Below are 23351 nucleotides of genomic sequence, written 5' to 3'. Positions count from 1 at the left end.
TTAATGTTTTTGTTGTGTATTTTAAGCCTTGTGAAATTGTACAGAAAGAAGGTGGGTGGTTTCACCGCTTTGTAGTTTCCTTGACCTCCCTGCAATGTGTCACTTGGTGCCCATCCACTGAGCAGGCACACCTGCAGAGCCAAAATCATCACCTGACATCAGCTACGCTGAGGCATGAGGAGACAAAAATTCATCCTCGCTGTCCTTGTTCCTTTTTTTGTTCCACTTTTGCACTTTTTGTTGGCAGTGTGAGATCATTTGGGGCTAGACAAGGGGCTGGCCCAGGCACCCCAGCCTGCAAAATGCTGTTTCTGCTGTGCTTAATCCTAAAACCAGCGTGCAGCAGTTACCACGCGTTTAAGAAGAACCACAAATGTTTCCAAGCCTTCCTCTGATAAAACCATATCAAACCACATCGGCTCGCCACAAATAAGCAGGGAGGACAGGCGGTGCTGGCAGTGGCAGAGGAGGCAGTGGATGTGAACAGGGTGAAAGCATAAAAAGGTGTAGGAAGGCTTGAGGGAAAGCAAGCTCCATGCCTGTGCTTCTTTTGGGGTTGTTTATAAGCAACAAATCAAAGGATCAGATCAGCTACGTGGTGTTCCCTGCTTCGTGTGTTCGGAGTTGTCGCTGTTTTACCTGAGGTCAGCAAGAAGCTGATCCCATGCTGGTGTCTACCCCCGTTGTAGCCCAGGGTGCATCCAGAGGCAGCCTTCCCCTGGGGCAGCTTCTCAGCCTTCAGCCATCTGATTCTGGCACTACACGGTGCCAGCTGCTGTCACTATGAACTTAATTAGGCTTTTTGTTTGTTTGTTCTAACACCACCTTTTTAATAATCTTTTTGCTGCAAAGTACTCCCATGTAAGCTCTAAGATGTACGTGCTCCCTAAACTAAAGTTATCCGTCTTGTGAAAATTACTGGCATGAGATTCAAACAGCATTCCTGAGAAAGGCTACGGACACACCCCCATCTCTTTCCTGCTTGCAACTGAAAGGTAAGTGAAATTCATCGGGCATAAAGCTCTGAATTAATCCGTAGAGGAGACGATGAACGTTTGTGGTGCTTTCAGTGCCACCAAAAGTTCAGACCTCTGGCTGGAAGGGCCTCTGGTTTGGTCACACATCGCAGGCCAGGAGACTGCGTCACCCGTGTGTGACGGTGCCTGGAGGGGAGCCACAGCCGCTGTGATAGCGAGGTGGTGCCTCTGTGTAGGTCTGCCCAGCTCTCCCCTCCTCCTGGGTTTTAAATCAATCTCTGTCAGTAATCTCTCTCTGTCAGTAATGGTTTCTCTGCTGCGTGTGTACACGCATTGCTTTCTCTTCCCAATGGGCCCCTTGGCATTTCCAAGTGGCACACAGGTGTGAGCACGGGTCAGGACTCAAAGGCAGGAGACAGTGAGAGCAGATACACCACAGACGTGGAGAAGTTTGGTCAGCAACATGCTGGCTTATTCGTAGAAGAGCAGGAGAGGTCTCTAGGTCTCTCGCAGCCGTTCAGCACAGGTACAGAAGTGCAATATTAAAATGTTCACAGACCATTGATTCACAGCGTGCCTGCAACCAACCACACGTGTTCAACGAGAGCAGAGCTGCATGAAGAGCGAGCTTGGAGCTCCAGACTCTGAAAGTGCTGCTAGAAATCTTATAACTGTTTAATTGGTTCATGACAGGGATTTATAATTGCAGTTTTCCTCACCCTCCTAATGACACTAGTAAACTTTTCAGCCAGTTGCAACAAGGCTGCCTGCTGTCTGGCCCCCAGCACTCTAGGAGAAGAGGCCCCTCTCCCGAGGGAGCAGACAGGCCACGGTGTGTTTGGCAGAGGGACAGGAGACACGGTGCTGGTGGTGGACACATTCCCAAGTCCATGCCGGATCTCTCCCCTGCCCTTGGTCCATGCCCTGGCTTTCCGTGTTCAGACAAATTCCCGGTAATCTAGTTGTGGTCACTAGATGCCACTGTTGCTCCACACGAAGCCTGCCATGTGGCTAAGCTACAGTTCCGAGGAAGGTCACTACACACAGCTTAGTGTTCACAACTTATTTTTAATCCTCGATCAGGTGTGAAGCAGTTACCCAGTCATCCACCCTTGTTTTCGCACTGCTCTGTTGGACTCCTCACATTGACCAAAGTACAGACAGCCCAGCAGTGTGTCTTTTAAAAAAATATCTACAGCAATACAGTAAAACACCAAAAAAGGCTTCTCAGTTAGTGGTAAAACGCATTTTATCTCTGGGGAAGGAGCTGGCAAACACAATTCAGGTGGCAGGCAGGTGAAGGAAGCTTGCCAAGTTCACTGTGAGCCTCGTATGAATTTACTTTGTCCTAAGAGTGGGTCAGCAATAACCATCAGACACAGCGATGAATCAGCTGTGGTCCTGTCTCGGGGTTATTTCTATCATAATTGCTGGTGTGAAGCTGTTCAACCCTAATGGTTAAAAAAAAAAAGTGTTGTTGTTAAATTTCTGTAAAAACAAAACTTAGCTAAACCAATAGTAGCCCTTCTCAGTTACTCACTGCCCTACCCTGAAGGCCTTACTCTTTCAACCCCTGAGTGATTTCCAAGCCTCTGTGTTCAGGTCTCTCACCTGTGGATCCTCTGCCTTGAAGAATTACTTGCCCCCTCTGTCCACCTGCAGTTCTGTCCTCAGCAATTAGGACTTTCTCAGGTCCATGTGTGCACCAACTTCCTAGCAAAATGAGAGAAGCATTTCCAACATGACTTTTATTTTCTCCCTCATATACCTCAGGGATGTCCATGATCAGTGTCCTTGAGCCCGAGCAGTTCCCATCCTGATAAGCAGCGTCTTAACTTTTGAGAGTTGTCTATTTGAGGGCACAAGGGGGTATTTTCTCTGTCTCTTATTGTGGTGGCACCACTGCAGACTCACAGCCAAGTTCCTGGACATGAGGACACGGCTGTGTGCCCTGTGTACAGGGTGAATGGGTTTCATCCTCTGGGCTGTGGGTTCATAAGGGTGAAAGGGGTGGAAGACCTTGACCTCTTCTAAAATTGCAGGCAGCAGTGTTATTGTTTAAAAAAGTAGAGATAAAGGGGTCTGTGCATCCACTGGAAAGGCTGCCAACCAGAAGCAGGTGGCAGAGGGAAATGTGAGCCCCAGCACCTGCTTTTGTTTAGATTTTACATTGTGCATTACATATATATATTATAATACACATTATATATATACACACACACATTATATAAAAAGAACACAGAACTCCTCTGTGGGGAATAATCTCAACATGGGAGTTATGCAGATTAATGAAAGAAAGCTTGAAAGATATCAATGCCATAATTTAAATATGTGTCCTACATTAAGGATAACCCCTAATAGGTCTCCCGTGTCATTTCCCAACCTGCTCTCCATTTCATCTTCATTTCATTTCATTTTTTTACTCACTTTCATTTCAGTGAGTAAAAAAATGAGATCTGGGCAACTCTGACCAAGGAAAAGACCGGCTGTGCTTTGGTCAGGCTGAGCTGAAGTGACTGCAGGTGCTGAGATGGTAGTTAGGAAAGTGAGCACAGGTGGGTAAGAGAGGAAGTACCAGAAGACATCCTTTTCTAGCCTATATTTTGAGTATACAGATTTTTTCCTTTAAGGACACCCACGTACCTCATGTCACAGTGTCACCACACGAGGCTGGGCAGGAGGCTGAGGGCCGACCCGTGCCATGGGGCTGGTGGGCCACATGCCACAGGTGGGCCAAGCCTGCCCCAGCCTCCCTGGTGCTGTGAGGGGTTGGAAGGAGGCCATGTGAGTTACTTCCACTTAGCATTTATTTAAAAGTAGCAAAATAAGTAATTTTCATTTCCTTCCTCCTTTCATTCCCTCCTTTCATGCCTAAGTGGTTTACCAGCATTTTCCAAAGCTGGTAAAAACTTGTGCAGTGCAGCATCCAACCTGGATGTGATGTGTTGCTTGTCATATATATTATATATTTCATATATATTTTTAATTTTCATATATATTTTGAATTACTTTCTCAAAGTTTGTGGTATGTCTGCAGCTTTACAGGGAAGACCATGAAAGAGCTTTGTGATTTACCTCTGTACCAACACGCTGTGGTGACCTGTATGTACTGTCTGGAGAGGAACAGGGCCATGTTGACATCTACACTTCTACCATGAACCAGATACTACTTTGCTTTTCTTTTTTTACATTTTTTTTTTTTTTTAGTCTTTCTGCTATGTTACATGCTCTCACAGTTAGATATTGACTCAGCCAAAAAAAAAATAAATCTTTTTTAATTGGATGCTCAGCTGCTAGTATCAGGTACGTATAGCTACATCTGCTATACCAGAAGATAAACTACCTCAATTTTCTTCAAAAAAATAAACCAAAACCAGCTTGTTTATGGATGTCTTACATCTCTCTTACCTATGAAGAAAAGTTCAATTTTGTTTGTTTGTTTGTTTGTTTTTAAATTTGGATATTAGAAAGAAAAAAACATTTCGAAAGTTCTTACCCCTACTTTGAACCTGGATGTCTTTGAAGACTCAGTGCACAATTTCTTATATTTTGGTGTGAAACATAGTGCTGTCCTCAAAAATGAAGACACCAGTGATCATTCAAATTCACAGCAGCAAATAAATGACCTGCCTTTTAAAAGCAACTTTTCTCAAATAAGAGCCAGAAGCTGGAAGGAAGCTAAGTACATATCTAAGACTATATTTCTACACTCACTAGAGTCATTCCAGTAAAATTAAAGTCATTTAAGGGAATTACAACACACATAACATCACTGCAGAGCTACTTGAAAGTTAAAATCACTCAGTCTTGGTTTATTTCAGTGCTACAAATGACAGACTCAGGGAAGGTGGATGCACTGGGACGTTGCTGTCACTAGAACTATGCGAATGGCAAACGAGTGAAGCACGGCTATTTTTCTTTCAGAGGTGTGTTCTGCTTTGAGGTGCTGTTGGAGGATATGGAAAGCTTTGATGAAGGTATTTTGACAGTGATGAAGAGAGCCATCACGTGTGTAGAAGTGAAAAGGAATTCCTTCTTTTACCTTCTCTTTTTCTAGCACAATGGATGGACTAATTGGAAATTGGATTGCTAAAGTGAATCATGACTATTCACCAGCTTTTAAACTCCATCCAGGATCACAGAACAGAGGGTAAGTCCCACTTGCTCTTCTGTTAGGCAGAACACGTGGCTACACGATTTTCCAGCTCTGCCCTTCACAGATGGAGATCGTTACAGATGAAATGTATTCTTTATGTTGTTTTGCTCACTACTCCCATGCAGAGATGGACTGGGGTGGAGAATGCCTCATACAACGTAGCCCTGAAATCATAACCCTCAGAAGAAGTGTTGCAGTATGAATGTGTTGCCTGGCTTTATACCCAAGCTCCCTTCTTAGCTTTTGAAATCATATACAGCATTGTTGCAATCCAGCAGTTGTGTCATGGCATCTTGATTTAAGTTCAGGCCACCTCAGGATGGGAAGAGGATGTCAGTTTAGGTCCCTAGCTACCTTCAGATGGTGCTCTCAGCTCAGGCAGGATGGACTCTTTCTTCCACCAGTGTTTGGAAGATCCTTGGGGCTATCAAAGGGAGCTGAGACATGACAGCAAGATGCCCCTCGCCTGTCCTCCTGGGGCGCAACGTGTCTCTAAACCAGTCCAAGTTTCCAGCTTGAGCTGTGGGTTTTACACAGCTCTTTAGTTGTGACAACTGGTCTGTGGGATGCCTCCCTCTATGCTGTTGCCATTTTTTTTGGAGGAAACAGTGAGCTGCTCTTGAGGCTGGGAACACTGCCCCAGCAGGCAAGAACCTCCTTTTCCTTCATTTTCTGGAAGTTCTTACCAGAGAACATGACTTCAGGGTGAAGTACAGGAAATCTGCCTCCCCAGCTTTATCCTCACAACGTCCTTTAGTGGCTTAGACCAGAGATCCAGACAACACAGCAGCGGCCGCAGGAGGCTGTGCAGGATGAGGGAGGAAGGAGGAGGATTTATGGGGAAAGAGCATCCCATCGGCATCAAGACAGCCAAAAACCATCACCATCAATAATAGCCTGTGGGGAGTGGATGTCCCAGGAGTGGCATCCAGCTCCAGTGGCAGCTGATTTTGGGCCACCCTGATTTACCACATCAGGCTTTAGTCTGTGACCAGAGTACCAAAGAGCAGAAAGTTTAGAAGAAATTGGAGTACTGTTTGCTGCTGATGAGAGCTAAGTGGAAAAATATAACCAAGATGATAAGCAAAATCCCTTTATCTGCCAGTTACAAACCTCCAAGCAGAAAAGCTGAAGAACTACACAGAAAAAAGTCTCTGCAAGGTAGCAAAGAGCTCTATACTTGTAAAAAAAAAAAGAAAAAAAAGAAAAAATGGGAGTTGGCAGGATGATTTTGAGCACTGCCTTCTGTCCCATTAATCAACATCAGATGATGTATGTATAAAAGAACAGTGCTCAATGAAACAAGACCAGTTTGATCCCAAAAAGTGGAGTATAAAGCTGACAGGAAAAATGGAATAAGATTTCATAAGGAAGGTGGCTGAAACATTCTGGGTGGATTTTGCTAGATTTAGTGAAAGTGAAATGAAGTTAAAAAAATTTTCAAGCAGTGTCAACAAGACCTCACGCTCACATTTTTTATTAAACTTTATGATTTTTAGTTTCTATTTTAACAATGTTTACATTATGTGGTCTAACTCAAATCATATGTTACATGTTACTTAAAAGACACACACACACACCAAAAACATACACACACACAAAAAAAAAAGATTAGTTGACTTGGGACATCCCAATATTTTGGCATTTTAATTTCTGGAGAAGTGTTGGGGTTTTCTGCTCCCAAAAATTCATTTGTAAAGAAGGGAGGAGGAATTTGTCCTTCCCTCCGTTTGGCATGCAACACACAAGTGCCTTTCTGTAAACAGCAGACTCATTTGAGCAATAAGCAACCCACACAACAGGCTGGCTTCTGGCTTTTGCTAACTGGAGTCTGAGGGCTAAGTGCAACAAAAACTTGAGTTGCTCACAGAATAGCTACTCTGATTCAGCTGAAACCTGAAGCAGATTTTGGTCCTTCTTAGAAAATGCTTGTACTTTTTTTGTTGGTTGTTGTTGTTTCTAACAAAGACAGAACTGAACCAGTCTCCCAAGCTGAGATGCTCAGAGATGTCCAAAATGAGATGTGACTGGCAAGAATACAATACATAGATTAATAAGGAAGTCATTAAAAGACAGAGAAGCCCTGAAGGGATGGAGTGGCTTTTAGTTTGAGGAAGAATAGGTACCTAAGCTCTCGTTTTGCATTAAATTTTACCCTTCCTTTCTGCAGTAAGCCATAAGTCAACTGTTTGCTGTGACTTCATCAGAAAACAATCTCTCTCTTTTCTTTCTTGCTCATAGGCATCTTGGGCTCAATAGAAAGCTTTCTGACTTGGATCCAACTGTTTGCTCAGTTTAGAGGAAGTTTCTGATGCTATTCAGTATTTCACAATGGCACCAAAAGGAAATTTATCAGCACAGGGACTCTACTTAATTAACAAGCTGCCAGAAACACCCCTGAAACAGGAGAGGAGAAAGGCTATTGCAAGGCACAGCTGGGATGTCAGTAGGGGTGGTGAAGAAAGTTTACACCAGGGAAGGAGGTGTCCTGCAACATGGAAGTAAGAAAAATGGAAAGGAATGACCACGTATCTGAAGAATAAAATAAAAAGGCAACAACGAAAACAAATTACTCAGTTTTTCCACCCTTTCCTCTCTCTTGCTTGCCTGTTGAGTCAGACACCTAGACTCAGTGCAGACTAAAACAGAGTGTCTTTGTTACACGTGAACATGTCTTCTTATGCCTAAGACTCTTTGACAGGGATATGTGCATCTAGGGATGCTTATCCTCCACTACCATTGCCCAGGGCAATTGTAGCTCCCTGTTTCATGGCTTGAAGATGCTGTGCATTGCAGAGCTTCTCTCTCTGTCCTTTCTAGAATTTCTGTCTTGCTCCTAAGTACCCCAAAACAACAGATGATGACACCTACTCCAGAAAGCAGACTTGGGCTCCCAACTTGTTTCAGACATATGTCCTGGGAAAGGAACTGCAAGGAGCCACTGTAAGGAGTGAGACCTGAAGTTCCCACCCAGAAAAGCTGGCAGATCACACGGTGAACAGCAAGGCTTATCTTACGCTGCTTTGATCTGCCTCCAAAAGACCCTTTGTATAGCATCACGTCACAGATATCTTCAGGTGGTCAGGCCATGGCTGGAAGAGAAATCAGTGCATCTCTGCTTTCCACAATTCTCTTCCTGAGAACTTTGAAAGTCCTGGTCACAAAGGACTAAAGGTGAAGGGTTTTTGGAGGCATTTATAGATAGTTTCCTATTTTATAGAGACCTTTTGCCTTTTGAAGTTCACACAAAACTGTGCCAAAGCTATGAGCAGAAAAACCATAGGACATAGCATCAAGGAAGTGTGTATTTATTAACTACATTCCCTTGTAATATTTCTTATCCATGTGGGATTTGCACTTGACTATTTGACTCTTTTGAGTCACCTGTTTCTATGAATCTGCAGTTTGCTAGTACAGTGTAACACAGCAGTCTCTAGTTTCCTCTCCAAAGCTTTCAAGTGTAACTTAACCTCCAAGGACAGTAATTGCAAATGGTGCCTTTTTTTTTTTTTTTTTTTTTTTTTTTTTTTTTAAGTCAGGCTCCTCAAGCAAATCCTCTGGGGTGGGGTTGTTGTTTGATTCCCATTCTAATTTCCATCATGCATATCTCATTCAAACATTCAAATTCAGATAAAACCTTAATGTTTCTATCCCTTGCAAAACACATATCTTTTGAAAAGTTTTATTCTTTAGGAGTACAATCCTGTTAAAATCTCTACAGCAGATTCTGTAGGTAGGCTCACTTTCTGTAGCTAACTGAGCTGGAAGATGTCACCTTTGTCTCAAGGTCTGCTGATCACCTGGAGAACATACCAGGAAAATATCCCTGCATTTGTCCCATTCTTAAACTCTTCCCTAGACGTCTCTGGTCTCTGGGTTAGAGGAACTCTTGGGATAATTCAATATAGCTGTTACTATGAATTTCTCTTCTATCATTAAATATCTTTTCTCTGACCCAGAATCATAAAAAAAATCAATATTTTTTGCTCCTTTTTTCTTCCTGCTTCTCCTTTTGCCAGGGGTGGAGATCTTGTTCTTGGTTAAACCTCTACAGTTGTTCAATGCTTTTAAAGAATTCATCTTTCTTTAGGACTCTCCATTTCATGATTTCTACTCACAAACTTGTCTCCTGGTTCCCTGTTTCTGGCTGTACTCTTCCATTTCCATCTCAGCCTTTTCACCATGTGTCATTCCTTGGTATTATGATTAAAGGTAGCTGTGGATGGAAACCTATAATTAAATACTTAATTAAATAATGCGTAACAAGTATATAATATAACAATTGTCATGACAGAAGCAATGAACAAAATAGCTCCTCATAGATGAAGGAAGGTCACTCACCCTTTTAACACTATTGCTTAGTCAGTCTTCTCATTAGCAAACTGCTATAACTAGTCTTTACCAGAATGTTTGATAGGCTGTTGTATTTTAGTCCTCTTGTAGAAACAGATATTCCTGGAGGGTTATCTACTGGAAAGGTTGTTTCAGTTTTTGTTTTACTCATTGTCAGTCACTACTGAGTAAGTTATTCATGGTTATTAATATTATATCATCTACTCTAAATTTAAATAAATAAAGAAATAATCTTTTTTTTTTTTTTTTTTTTTTTTTTGTTCATTTGTTTTGATTTGCTGTGTTTTGTTGTATTTTGTTAAGGAATGAGCTGCGCAGCTGTTGAGTGATCTCTGTGTACCATGATCTCTATCCTTACTATTGGTGATGCCATAGTACACTAGAAGAATCAACAAAAATGGCATTTCATTATGTCAGGCCTGATACTGATAGTAAATAACAACAAAAGAAGTTGCAGTACAGTCTGAAGATTACAAAGATAGAAGTTACTGGAGTTTTACCATTGGAGAGAGACATGCACAGAGAAGTTAGTTGACTTGTTCTGTATGGCACAGTGAGCCAAAGCCAACAAGAAGCAGAACCCAGCCACTGTCATTTGCAGACTCACATACAAACATAAAAAAATGTTTCTTTGCTTCAAAAACAACCAATTCAAAACAAAAAACATTCCTCTTGGGTACAAGCTAGTAACCTCTAGTGTCCATAAGTGGCACTGTCTTTTTAGAGACCTTTACCATTTTGTAATAACTGTGGTATTTTGTTCCATCCAGTGTCTGATTAATTGTGCATTTTTTTTTGCTTGGATACTAAAGCTGGAACTATCAATTTTATATATGTTTATTTACTTTTAAAAAGCACATAATTTAGTTTTCAGTAAGATGTGCCCTAGCCCCAAGAGTTCTGCATTCAGTCACGCTTCTGGCATGTCAGTTATAATTTGCTTTTTCACAGTATCTGGATAGTCCTCTATCTTGTATGAGTAAACCTATTTCTCCTGAGTGTGTCTTAACACAAATCTGTTGTTCTAATCCCTGGCCTTTGAAATGTAAGCTATACACAAACTGTTCTGTTGTGTGCAATTTCTAAAAACAGAATGTTTCAAGTTTATTACTTTTCTAGCTTTAACTAATTTCCCTCAGCTTAGACTGTTTCTCAGCCCCATAGTCCTTTATTGTAATGTTTCCACTTTTTCTATAAAATTCAATTGAAAATCCTTTGTTGGAAAAACAAAGAAAGGTCATTCCTTGTCATCACACCATTGTGGTCATAAGAAGACCATGATATTTCAGAACTCAGGAGTAAAATTGAGTAGAAGATGCAGATTTTGACTTGAGATTCTGACTATGTCTCCGGTGAGGCAGATATTCTCTGCTGATTTCAAGGCTTGATGGAAAAGGAGATTATCTGAGTAGGAATCGCCATCTGAACTTATTAAAAGAACATGCTTTCAAACTCCTTGAAACTATGTAAGTGCTGCCAATGGCATAAATAAACGAAGTATTCTTTTTGTTAAATGTTAATGAGCATTGTGGTTATTAATTAGTCATTGCATTTCCATTTTAGTAAGTCTATCTGTAACTGAAAAGGGAGAAGTTAGACTTAGTTATGTGCCTTGGTGACCAACTTTTGTTATGCTTCATCTCTAAGGTTTTCAAAAAAAGCTAAATTTTGCATTCTTTGAGGAGAGAGAACTTCTATTGGAGCAACAGTTGGTGCTAACAGTTTCTCAGATTTTGCCATTCTGTTAATGATATGGTTGAAATCCATATCATTGAAATCCACCCAGCATTGTTTTTCTTATGAAGCCTGATTTCCAGGCATGGAAAATCTCTTCAGACAACAGCAGTTTCAGTGGCTAAATATCTTTGCTAATAGTATGGTAGGCCTTATTTTCTGTGTTTATCTAGAAGGAAATCTGTAACAGTGGCTCAGAGAAGACATGCCTTCCAATAATAGATGTAGTTTTGCAAGTATGTACATAAAATCTTAGCTTTCCTTGCCTTAAACTATCTATAGATAGGCTTTAGTTTTCACAACTCATCTCTGAAGTTCCAAGCTTTTAGTCTTGGCCCAGCAAGTATGTAATTAATTTAGGCAAATAGAAACTCTTCCAACAATAAGGCTGAGAGAAGCCCAGTTCAGAGGAACCTGTACACCAGCTGTAGAGCATAATCTTATAATGTGAAGAAACTGGTTAAAAAAATTTTCAAGTGATTATGAGAAGCCCTGTGGCTGGGCCCTGTAGGAGGCCCAGCCCTGTAGACATGTCCTGAGGAGATCTCGTCCCCTCAGCCAAACAGTCATTTGTTTCTTAATCTGCCCTGTGAATTGTGCTGTGCCATGTAAATGAGAAATTTGGGGGTTAGGTGATTTGGAAACCTGGATTCCAACAGGATTTACTGGAAGAAACAATATCAGTAACACTAACTGGCATATGAGAAAAGATCTAGCAATTGCCCTCAAGACTCAGATAATGCCTCCTGCTGTCTTTGTGGTTTCTAAGGCTCTCAAGCCTCATGTTTTCTTTCTTTTAGTCATTGCTGAAAAAATGATAACTGGAGCAGGGCTGACTACAGAACCTGGCAGTACTGGAATGTGATTCTCCCATCTTCATTAACATCTATATATTTAATCCAGTTCTAATTCATTTATGGTGTGTCATGGTCCCTTGGCACTGTTACAATATCTTAACCATTTGCCAGTAAAGCAAAGCTATGTGACTTCGCAGCCTTGGGATCTGTTTTCTCACTCTACTCTGCTGGTGCGGCCTCACCTCAAGCACTGTGTGCAGTTTTGGGTGCCACAGTATAATAAGGGCATAAAAATATTAGAGTGTGTCCAAAGGAGTGCAACAAAGGTGGTGCAGGGTCTGGCGGGGAAGATGTATGAGGTTGAGGCCCCTTGGTTTGCTCAGCCCCGAGCAGAGCAGGCTGAGGGGAGGCCTCATGGTGGCCTGCAGCTCCCTCACGAGGGGAGCGGAGGGGCAGGCGCTGAGCTCTGCTCTCTGGGGACAGCGACAGGACCCGAGGGAACGGCATGGAGCTGGGACAGGGAGGGTCAGGCTGGGGGTTAGGGAAAGGTTCTGCACCCAGAGGGGTGTCAGGCACTGGGACAGGCTCCCCAGGGCATGGTACTGAGCCTGCTAGAGTTGAAGAAGCATTTGGACAATGCTCTCAGATCCATGGTCTGATTTTTTTGGGTGGTCCTTTAGGGACCCAGGAATTGGACTCGATGATCTTTGTGGGTTCCTTCCAACTCAGGATATTCTATGATTCTGTGATTCTTTTTTTCTGCTAGCTTATGCAGATCAGTAGTAATTATATTACCTTCTTCAAAGGGGTGGTCTACATCCCACATGGTCAGGGAAAGGAAAAATGGATCTGGGGAGCCATAGCATTTCTCTGGGTGTCTCTGGGCAAGAAATCCTGCCAGTGGACATTTGCCAAGGGCTTAGCTTTCCTTTGAAAGGGTGCTGACTCCGATGAATATTCTGAAGGCAAGTAAGCTGTATGAAAACTGTGTGAGTAAGGCAAGGAGATGCTTTGTGTTTTGCTTTTCTGTCATATGAACTTGTCTTGTTCTACAGGTGAGGGGATTTGAGCTGTCTTTGACAGAGGTGGAGGTACAGCCACCATCACAGCACAGACACAAACAACGGAGAGAGGTGGGTGATCTGTATCACCAACAGTTGCTCTTGAGAGTCTGGTTTTGTACCCTAAAACCATCATGTTCCCTGTGTAGCCCAGCTGGGAGCCAGCTGGTTGCTGTGCCAGGCCTGGGCACTGCTCTCACAGGGCATCCACACCATCCTTAGAGAGTGAAGGAGATCTTCCCAGTTAGCAGCCTATGAGACTGAGATGGAAAGTGGAAAAGAACTGAACACGACTGGTTAAATGTAGAAAAGAGAAAAACAAGACAGGAAAAGATGTGAGAGGATTAAAATTTAGATATGGAAGTATTTAAGTCTTCAAGGTTAAACATATTTTTAAAGGGGTTTGCAAACAGTTCCTCTCCACAGGTTCTCTTCCCAAATAGAGATAAAACATTGTCCTCTAAAGCAGTAATGCCATCATTTCTCTCCAGTAATAAAGAAACACCATTGTTAGGCTTCTTCTCTGGTTTGGTCTACTAAGGAAAATACTTTTTTGTTCTCAGATATGCCAACCTTAAAATCCTACTTGGGTGGTTGTTTTCTTTCTCTGATTATCCTTTTACAGTTCCTCTTTCCTAAACTGTATTCATTATTATCAATTCATCCTTTCATTCATTTATTCTCTTAAAAATGTTTTTAGCTTCTGCTTTCCTTCTAAGTCAGGTTATTTTGTAACCAGTACAGCCTTCTTTCCCAGTTGTGGTATTGTGGCTTTCTTAGCATCTAGTGAAATACTCTTAAATATCTCCTAATTAACATTTTTCTTTTTAGAGTCATCTCCCAACTGACTTCAGTCAATTGTTTTCAGCTTGGTAGAAAGTTGGCCCTTTTCAGGCCTCAAGGATGTATATAGTTTACTGGTTTGGACTCTATTCTAGTTATACAGAACAAAGGTAATCAAATCATGATCGCTGGCTCCTAAATTTCCAGTACCTCCTACTTCTGTGAATGGCCTCTGTGTCAACAGAAGGGCTAAATATAAATCCTTCCCATGTTGGATATAGTATTTGAGTTCAGATGTTGTCTATAATTCTCATAAATGAAGGAAAATCTCATTTGCAGCATGAAATCCATGAAACACGTATTTCTTCCTTCCTGAATATTGCAGATGGGACCTGTAGGAGTCAATTGTCATTCAAACCTCTAACTTCACCACAGCTTGAGTTATTTTGCTGTGAAAACAATATAAAACTTTTTCTAACCATCCACAAAATGTGAAAATCAGATATGATGTTTTTCAATAGCCAGCAAAGCAAGATATACTTTTGTAGGTCTCTGGATTTGCTTGAACAAAGCACAGCACGCTAGACACAAAGAGATTGACTCTCAAGATCTCTAAATGGCAGAATTCCTCTGAAGTTATTGAAAGAGGAACTTTAGTGATTCTGGTAGGTAGGAACCTCTCTGGATGTAGTGTCTAGCCAAGAGCAGCATGTCTGCTTTCTAAATCCTTTACATAAACTGTGAATAAGCTTTCATTGGTACACACAGTCACCATTTCCCCATAAGGAAAAAGTATCCAGCAAGGTATCTGGGATATTTGTTTGGTTTGTTTGTTTATTTTATTTGAAAATATGAACTCCTTCACTCCCATTAGGTAAATAACTGCAGCTCTGTGTCTCTCATTAGGCCGGCCTGGGTGCCAGTTCTGCAGATCCCAGGCACCGGTGATGCTGAAGGCTGACTGGCAGAGAAGTCATTGTAGAAAGTGACCTGTGTGCCGCGGTGGACACCTAGCTGGACATGAACCAGCAATGTGCCCTTGCCACAAAGAAGGCTAATGGTGTCCACTCATTGGAGGAGTGTTGCCGGCAGGTTGAGGGATGTGATCCTTCACCTCTACTCAGCACTGGTGAGATGCAGCTGGTGGGCTGGGTCCAGTACTTGGCTACACAGTACAAGGGAGGCATGGACATGCAGGAGAGAGCCCAGTGAAGGGCCACTGAGACAATTAAAAGATATGTCCTATCAGAAAAGGCTGAGAGAGTTGGGACTGTTTTGCTCTACTGGGTCAGGCTGGAATGGAGGTAATCTCCTTCAGAGCAGCCCATGTGGTGAGGTGTTTTGGATTTCTGACTAAATCAGTGCTGATAACACAGCAGTGTTTTGACTTTTGTTGAGCAGTGTCTGCACAATGTTGAGGCTTTCTCTTTTTCCAGCTCTGCCCCAAAGGAAATGAGCTGTAGATGGGCATGAAGTTGGAGGGAACATAGCCAGGACAGCTGACCAAAGGTCCAAAGGGATACTCCCTGTCATGCAATGTCATGCTTAGCAGTAAGAGCTCAAGGAAAGGAGGAAGTGAGGATGCTCATGGTTATGGCATTTGTCTTCCCAAGTAACTGTCATGTGCTTAACAGAAGGAGACTAAATACTGATCTGCTGATGGGAAGCAGTGGACAAGTTCCTTATTTAGCTTTGCTTGTGTGCACAGCTTTTGCTTCACTTATTCTTCTGTCTTTATCTTGATTCATGAATATTCCCACCTTCCTTCTGTTTTCTCCCCATATCTTGGGAGGGGGGAATGAGTAAGCGGCTGTGTGGGTGTTTGGCTGCTGGCTGGGGTCAATCCACCACACTTGCCTAGGGAAGAGAAGGCTCAGGGGATATCTCATCAATCTGTATGAATATCCAGACACACAGAAAACAGAAACAGGTGCTTTTCAGTGGTGCCCAGCGGCAGGGCAAGAGGCAAAGGGCATGACCTGGAGCACAGAAGGTTACACCTGAACACCAGGCAGTACTTCTGTGCTTTGATGGAGCTCTGCCACGGACTGCCCAAGGAGGCTGTGGAGTCTCCCTCCTTGGAGATCTTCAAAAGCCACATGAATATGGTCCTAGGCAGCCTGCACTGGGTGGCCCTGCTGGAGCAGGAGTTGGACCAGATGACCTCTGGAGGTGCCTTCTAGCCTCAACCTTTCTGTGATTTTTTATTTTTTTTAACCTTTCTTTCTCTTTGTTTTCTTGTCTGTCTGTTTAGCCCTCTTTAACACTCACTGTGGAGCGTGAGAGACACATACACGTATGTGAGCTGAAACAATTTACTAACCCAGCAAACTTTTTTTTTTCTTTTTTTTTTTTTCTTTTTTCCCCCTAGATTAGTAAATAAATTAAGATCACAGCTCTGTGCAACAAGCGTTAAACCTAGTGAGAACTGGGAAGTGCAACATCTGAATAGCAGAGAGAAAATGGCAGAGCTGCAACCTTTTCTGAGCTCTTTGTCTGTGGGCCCAGGGTGAGGAGAGCCAGTCTGAGTGATCTCTGACAGAGTGGCTGAGTTAATTTTCTCTTGTGGGTTTTCAGAAACCAAGTTTTCTGTATTTTAGAAAAAGGTGAGGAGTAGTTGCATATTTGGGGTGAAACCTGCCCTTACCAAGATATCAGTGTCCAAACAAACACAAAATAATGCCCTGTTCCCCTTGAGCTGCCATCCTACTCTTCTGGCTTTTCTGTAGGGCTTTTTCCCTAGAATACAAGCCCTCTAAAGATCCTTAAAGCACCTTTCACTCAGATGGGATCTTAAGAATACCTATTGCTTTTCAGGCTTGTAAACTTTGCTTACCTCATTCTGTTCTTCCATTCCTGCCCACTTCAGACTGGATGAAGAGTAAGTCTTTCATGTGGTAGTGAAATGTGAGCTAAAATGGACCTCTTTTCATGGAAAAACATAGAGAACAAAAAGTTACAACCTTACTATTGAACACTCACGTTTAAAATATGGAAGTTCTAGAAAAGAAAGGACTATTATGTTTCGGGAAGCAAGAAAGCACAGAAGAATTGAAGCAAGACTGATACCAGTGTTTGGGTTCCACCTACAGCCATATGCCTGGGGTTAGTTCAAACTCATTTTATCTATTACTGTTTCCATCCAGGTACAATGAGTGCTCTGCTTGCAGGCACTCCACAGCTTCACTGGCTCCTTGTTTACAGACCCCAACATCATTCGTTCTCCCTTTAATTCTGACTATTTTACTGTAATATTCTTTGCAAAATATCAGAGGATATAGTCAATTCTTTTTACAATTACTTGTATGTATCTGTGGTTTTAGAAGTGGGAACTAGAGAACTTGCTGAAGGACTTGCTTTTCTACCTAGTTCTTTGACTTTAGCACAACAATTTCTGAACTGCCAGCTGAACACCACCAGTGCATATAGTTTTTCTATTTAAAAGCCATAAAAAATTATTCAGAATAAGAGTTGCTTTAATGCAGTGAGGTGTGTGTGTGTTTGTTTTTTTTTTTTTTGCTCTTTTTTTTTTTTTTAAATTCAATCTGCTGCTGAAGGATATGTTTGTGTGTTCTAGTGAAAGTCTCTATGAGTTTATAAAGTATTTTAAAGAGGAAGGTATCTGTTTTCTAGGAACGTGTGTGGTTGATAGAGTCTTCCTGGGTTTCTACAACTGAAGTTATTACTTCCTAGGCTATGAAGCACTGCTCAGCACACACAGGTTCTGTGGGCTTCAGTTATGATAGATATGTGTGTACTTAAGTCTCTCCTGGAGACATGAAAGGATATTTTTACTTTGCTTTGCTTTATGAGCTCTTCTAAAATGTGGTCTCCACTTCAGAGACACTGCTGTAATGAAATATTTTCTAATATCCCATGCAAATATCAGCCTTTATACGCTGAGGCCAAAATAAATATAGACTAAAGACTACATCTACGCTGTCCTTAGGAACATGCTAGAGACCTGTATTTTAGGAGCCTGTTCTACATGTCCACAGTGCCATGATGCCTCTGTGCCCTGCATTGCCTTTCAGAGCACAGCGTTGGAGTCAGTGTTAGCCAGGTACCATTACCAAGCGCTGTGGTAGGTCTTGTAGGCACTGGATGAACAGATAGAGACCCAGCTATGCCCCTCCTGCAAAGTATGCAAGGTTGGTTTCCTCCAAGAGGTACGTGTTTCTCCCCTAGAAGGCGGAGCAGTGTGTATCTTGCTGCCAGGCAGCATAAAAGGATGATAAATTTTAGGGCAAACACAGGCCCATTCAGATATGGTTGAAACTCACCACAGAAGTACCTAAAGAGATTTGTCTTAGATTTGGGGTTTCTCAGCAAGGAGGTAAAATGACAAACTCTCCTAGAAACCCACTTGCCCTCCTTTGGCAGACCACCAGAAAAGCCAACTCCCCCTTCCACCCAAGACTTCTGAAACTATCCAGCTCCTTCCCTGTGACAAAAAATGTCTGGAAGCTTCTGTAAAGAAATGTCTCTGTTCCCTTGGGTTGTGTCTTTTCAAATGCAGTGTCCAAGATAAAGTTTGAGATAAAGAGTTAGCCTAAAGGTGGGAGCTGAATCCATTTCTGAATGTGATAAATTCACTGCTGCATTGAGCACCCCTTTGCCAAGCCTGCTGTAAAAGCCTGGGGAAAGGAGAAGAGGAGCACAGTGTTCCTTTTCGATATGTAGATGCTGCTGGATGTTTGTCTGAAGCACTTGGTTCCCTGTAATTGCAGTTCTGACTTTAGGACTAAAATGTGTATTTGTTTACTTTAGATTTCTAATCCTGTTCATTCTGTCATGGAACTGCACACATTATTCCAATCATAGCAGGGCAGTCCATAGCTTCTTGACTTACCATGTAGCCAGCCCAGCCTCTTTGAAATCAAAGGCTTGGGGCTTATTTTGTTTCTTTTGCTTCTTTTAAATAAAGAGACTTTCCAAACAAAAAGCCAAACAAATTTTCCTGTGGCCTTCCTAGATTTGTTCTGCTTCAGTTAAAGAAAGATGTAGGACAAGTTAAAGTATGTTAAGAAACAATGGAAAAAAAAAAAAACAAAAACACACCAACAAAGAGTAATCCACTTTTTCTGTGCTGAAGAGCTCCCTAAACAAAAGCAGCAACCTTTTAGGGTTTGAATCTGGGCGTCCTTGCAATCTGCGTCTGACCTCACCTCCCAGAACAATGAACCCCCTCACAAAGCGAGTGCCAACTGTGAGCTGAGTGTTCATTTGAACTTCCTCCAGCTCGAGAAGAAAGGGAAGCAAGAAATTCCTCTTGAGATGCCAGCGGGTCTCCTACGTGTGACTGGCAGCTCTGAGGGATTCCAGATGGCTTAAGCCCTTCTTTTGAACATGTCTTTTGATCTCATTTAAATTTCCTCCTGATTTCACCTGCTCTGTGTTTACCAACTGGAGAATACGCAGGTGGATGTATTAACTCCACCATAGGGTACAAAGGGATTAAAGGGAAGTTATGCGCAGGATGGAGTTTGTGTAGTACAGCTAATAGAGCTCCAGCTCTGCTCCATGATTTATGATTCAGAAACCACAGTATAATTTTAACAGACAGAACAAACAAATGAAAAACTTTCTCCATCCCCAGCGTGTGTTTTCTGAATGGTACAATGTTTACTCTTCAATCTGGTGGTCACCTAGAAAATCAAGTAAGACCAAGAAACTTTTTTAGAATTAACTTTTGGGATCACAATTTTTATCCTGTTCCTTGTTAACATATTTACAGCTCTCTCTATTCACAAACTTAGACAAAGTCGTCCTTCAAACTTTCAAACTATGCTTAGCTGTCAGACTTTTTTTTCCATAACAAGTAGCAACAAATAACAGCACTTGTGCTAATGACAGTGGTCTTGTAACATCAACGTTTTAGCTGAATGAACCTTGCAGAAGGAGGCAGAGCAGTCAGGATCATGCCCTGGATGCAAGAAGACCTCAGAATCAAACAGATAAACAAGACAGATGCACTGGGTCCTTGTTAAGGAGGGCATGAAGCAGGTCAGTCTGTAGAGACAAAGACTTTCTTTGGTTGGGTTAGTGTGTACTTTCATCTGAGAAGGGATTTTCTTGCTCCATTTAAACTCATGACTGTAGAGCACTTCTTAACTGTGGTGTAGGTAGGCACCCCATCTGTATCTCAGCTGTGTCAAGATGAGACCCAGGTGTAAAATTTTCCCCATAGTGTGGTTTCTGTGGAGTATATAAGCTAGGAGAAAGCTGTTTCACACTTTTTCCATGTTTATGGTGCACTGCCATGGACTTCAGACATCAGTTATTTAAGTATGTGTTTGTACGTCACTTCATGCAGTCTTAGTCTCAGGCATTGCAGATAAAATAGGTATTTTAATCTTAAACCCATGGTGGAATCAGATAGCCATACGTCAAGACTGCACAAGCTACTGGCACAAGTACAGTGATGCAAATGTGAATGGCACGGCCAGATAAAATTAACTCTACCCCATCTGAAACCGAAAGAGGTACATTTCAGGATAACCCCCTCATCTGCTTAGTGGTGTCTAGCCTAGCAGATGTACGCAGCCCTTATGTTGTGTCCCTACTTCAGACTTTCATTGACTTCAGTGGGAATTGTGCATAGATGTGATACCATTTGCCTATCACTTGGTCCAAAAAATAATAATAATAATAATACTTGCAACAGACAACAGAGAAGATGAGATTTGGAGTTTTCCTACTGGAAACAGGAAGATCTGAAGTTTTACTGTCATCAAAAATCACTGGAAAGGAGTACAAGAAATGACATTACTCATCAAAAATAGGTCTAAAAACCCTGTACAGATGAGGTTTGCACCTACTGTGTCCCTATGCTATACCAGATTTTTCTGTGATCCAACATTAGAGCTAAGAGAAACTGAATTCACCTAGTGACTCTAGGTGAATAGAGACTCATCTGCTTCCTCAGCTATCATACACAGCAGCAGCTCCCTTGCCTGTCCTTCCACCCCTCCTTGGCCCTAATATTGCATCTCCTTTAGAGGATGGGACTGTCAGAGCCAATGACATGGTGGACACCATTGATGATGCATACCAGCCAGAGAACATGCATCGCTTAATGACTGTTTTGTTACTTGTTTTTAAGTAAAACCCCAATCATGTTGTTTTCCAGAAATACATGAGCCTTCCCCTGCCACATGATTCATACCTGCTGGAAAGATATGGTTAGGTCCCCAGCCAAGTCACCCAAACACCCTGAGCTTGCCCTTTCTGACTGCTTGCTTCAGAAGAGTCTCATCTGACCAGCGTAGATGTTTGTAACTCAGAGAGCCTTCCAGACGCCATCTCTAATTAAAGGAGAGAAACAGGCACTTCCACAGCATGATTCTTCCCATCCTAAACAAACAAACAGAGCAGTCGCTCCAGCAAACAGCTCCGCTGACTAGAGAGGGAACATGTGGCAGCCAGCATAAATTTAACTCCCTGCCTAACATCAAGCGAGAGGAGACCTACCACTTATTGATGGCAGAGTCACACTTGTTCCTTGTCCTCCCCTCGGGGTAAGTCAGTAGGGATGCCTCTATTTTCTTATTTTCACTCGGTGTGGTGCCCAAACCAGCTTGGCACGAGGCAGGCTGAGAGCCCTGCCTGCAGCCATTCCTGTGGCTGGCAGCTGGACGGGCCTCCCCTGGCCGTGGCATCTTCTCATCCATTCACATCGGCGCTGAGCAATGCGAGGCACCTCCCGCTCCTCGTCCCTCGAGGACTGAACATGTTGCTTTTCAAACGTTCCCAGCTCTCGCTGCTACAGCTGCTGAAGAGCTGCCGTGGGTTTCTCTTCTGAAGAGCCCAGTCTGCTGGTCCGCAATCACACCAGCCAGCCAGCTCCAGGTTCTCCTGACCTAAACATGGGAAGGAAAAGCCCTGCTTGGGCTTTGCTCTATTTCCAAGTTCCCGTGGAGCTTGTCTGATTAATTAAGGCTTCAAACCCACAACCTATAGAAGGCAAAGAGAGCATTTGATGATGTGTACATCTATACCTTTGGTTTTCAGATAGACAGCACGGTGACAACATCCTCTTTGTCATGCCCTGGCTGCTGACTGTGGCCTAGGGTCAGGATGTGCTGTCAATTTTCATCCTCGGAGAGCCAGGTCTGGCAGCAAATGTTTCTCACCATTTCTTCATGGTAGACAATATTCCAGAGGCTACAGACAAGATGGAACGGTTTAAAGAGCAGCCTTTTGAAACACAGACATGAAAACGAAGCTCTGTTTAGCTGCGCTGTGTGGCAGATGTATCTCTCAGCCCTGGGTACAATGCTGGTAGTAAAACCACGTGAGCTTTCAGGCGATGTCCCAGGAAAATGTTCACATGTTGACTTTATGTGCATGAACGTTCTACATGGTGTGGAAATCCTTTTGTTACCCAGTATTCAAAACATTTTCTTAGAAGAAAAGTGGGAAAATAAATGTCTGAGAGGAATAAGCAGCTGTTTGCTGTTAAAGATCAGCATGTTATACAATCAAGTTTACAATAACTGCTTTTAAATATAAACTAACTTCTGACCAGTGTTTTCCAACATACTGCAAAATCTGCATGTCATTCTTTTTGTCATTTACAAGTAAACACCCACTGGAGTGTTTTATAGTTTGTAAAATATGAAAAGGGCTTTGTTCATGAGAGACCACTTTGATTTACGGTAAGATGAAAACCTATGTGCCAGAAGCTTTTTTGTTTTTCTTGATCAGAACTGAGCAAACTTTTCTGCAGCTTGACCACTCTGGTCTCGTTGCCTAAACACACCAGCAAAGAGCTAACAATTGTGGTGTCTTTTTTTTCCTTTCCTTTAACATAGCTTTGCTTCCCTCTGGACAGGGCAGATGTTGGAGAATGGCTTCAGCAGCCAGGAAAGGCCTCTTAATCTCCTGACAGGCCCACAGTACTTGAACCCACAAAAACAACAATAATGAGGAAGCTTGAAAAATAAACAAACCAAGTGGGTGCATCTCCATCTTCCCAGTGCCTCCACGCCAGACAGTAATGCTTAGCTACTGTGTAGAGCCAGCAACTGCAGCTATAAAAATAGTGTAAGGTTAGAAAAGGTGAGGAAAAAAAAATCCCTCAGGGTCACTGATAAAAAGGTAGAGTTGCCACACCTTTAAAATTTTATTGTTACAAAGGAAACACTGCCAGCATTGTTGGATTTGTCAACCTCATTGTAACATTAGACAAAGAAAATGTCTTGTACACTACATGCTAGCAGCAAGAGCAACTTCTACAGATAACAACTTCCTTTCTTCTCCTTTTGTTTTCACAGGAGGGAGAGGGGAAAAAAAATATAAATAAATAAATAAATAAATAAATAAATAAATAAATAAATAAATAGATTAGGGTTGATTTGAATATGAAGCAAGGATCTGCAATTATCTTGAAACGTCTCCTACCCATTTCTGAAGCAGGTTTGAAACTTTTGCAAACAGCAACTTCCCCAGTTCCTGTTGTATGGCTATTTGCATGGCATTGCTTTGC

At 42.3% G+C, this 23351-nt stretch overlaps 1 long non-coding RNA gene across 1 annotated transcript; it reads right to left on the bottom strand.

The window, feature by feature from the left end:
* Nucleotides 1-19464: 19464 nt before the first annotated feature.
* On the bottom strand, nucleotides 19465-23055 carry LOC137850296 (uncharacterized). Its single transcript, XR_011092445.1, has 2 exons — nucleotides 21862-23055; nucleotides 19465-21723 (listed from the first exon to the last, which is right to left on the bottom strand). It is a non-coding gene; the product is annotated as an uncharacterized lncRNA (long non-coding RNA).
* Nucleotides 23056-23351: the final 296 nt, after the last annotated feature.

Source organism: Anas acuta, chromosome 1, assembly GCF_963932015.1.
Source record: "Anas acuta chromosome 1, bAnaAcu1.1, whole genome shotgun sequence".
In the NCBI taxonomy this organism is placed as follows: Eukaryota; Metazoa; Chordata; class Aves; order Anseriformes; family Anatidae; genus Anas; species Anas acuta.
Note: the sequence above shows the minus strand (reverse complement) of the source record. Positions and strands in the feature narration are given on the sequence as shown.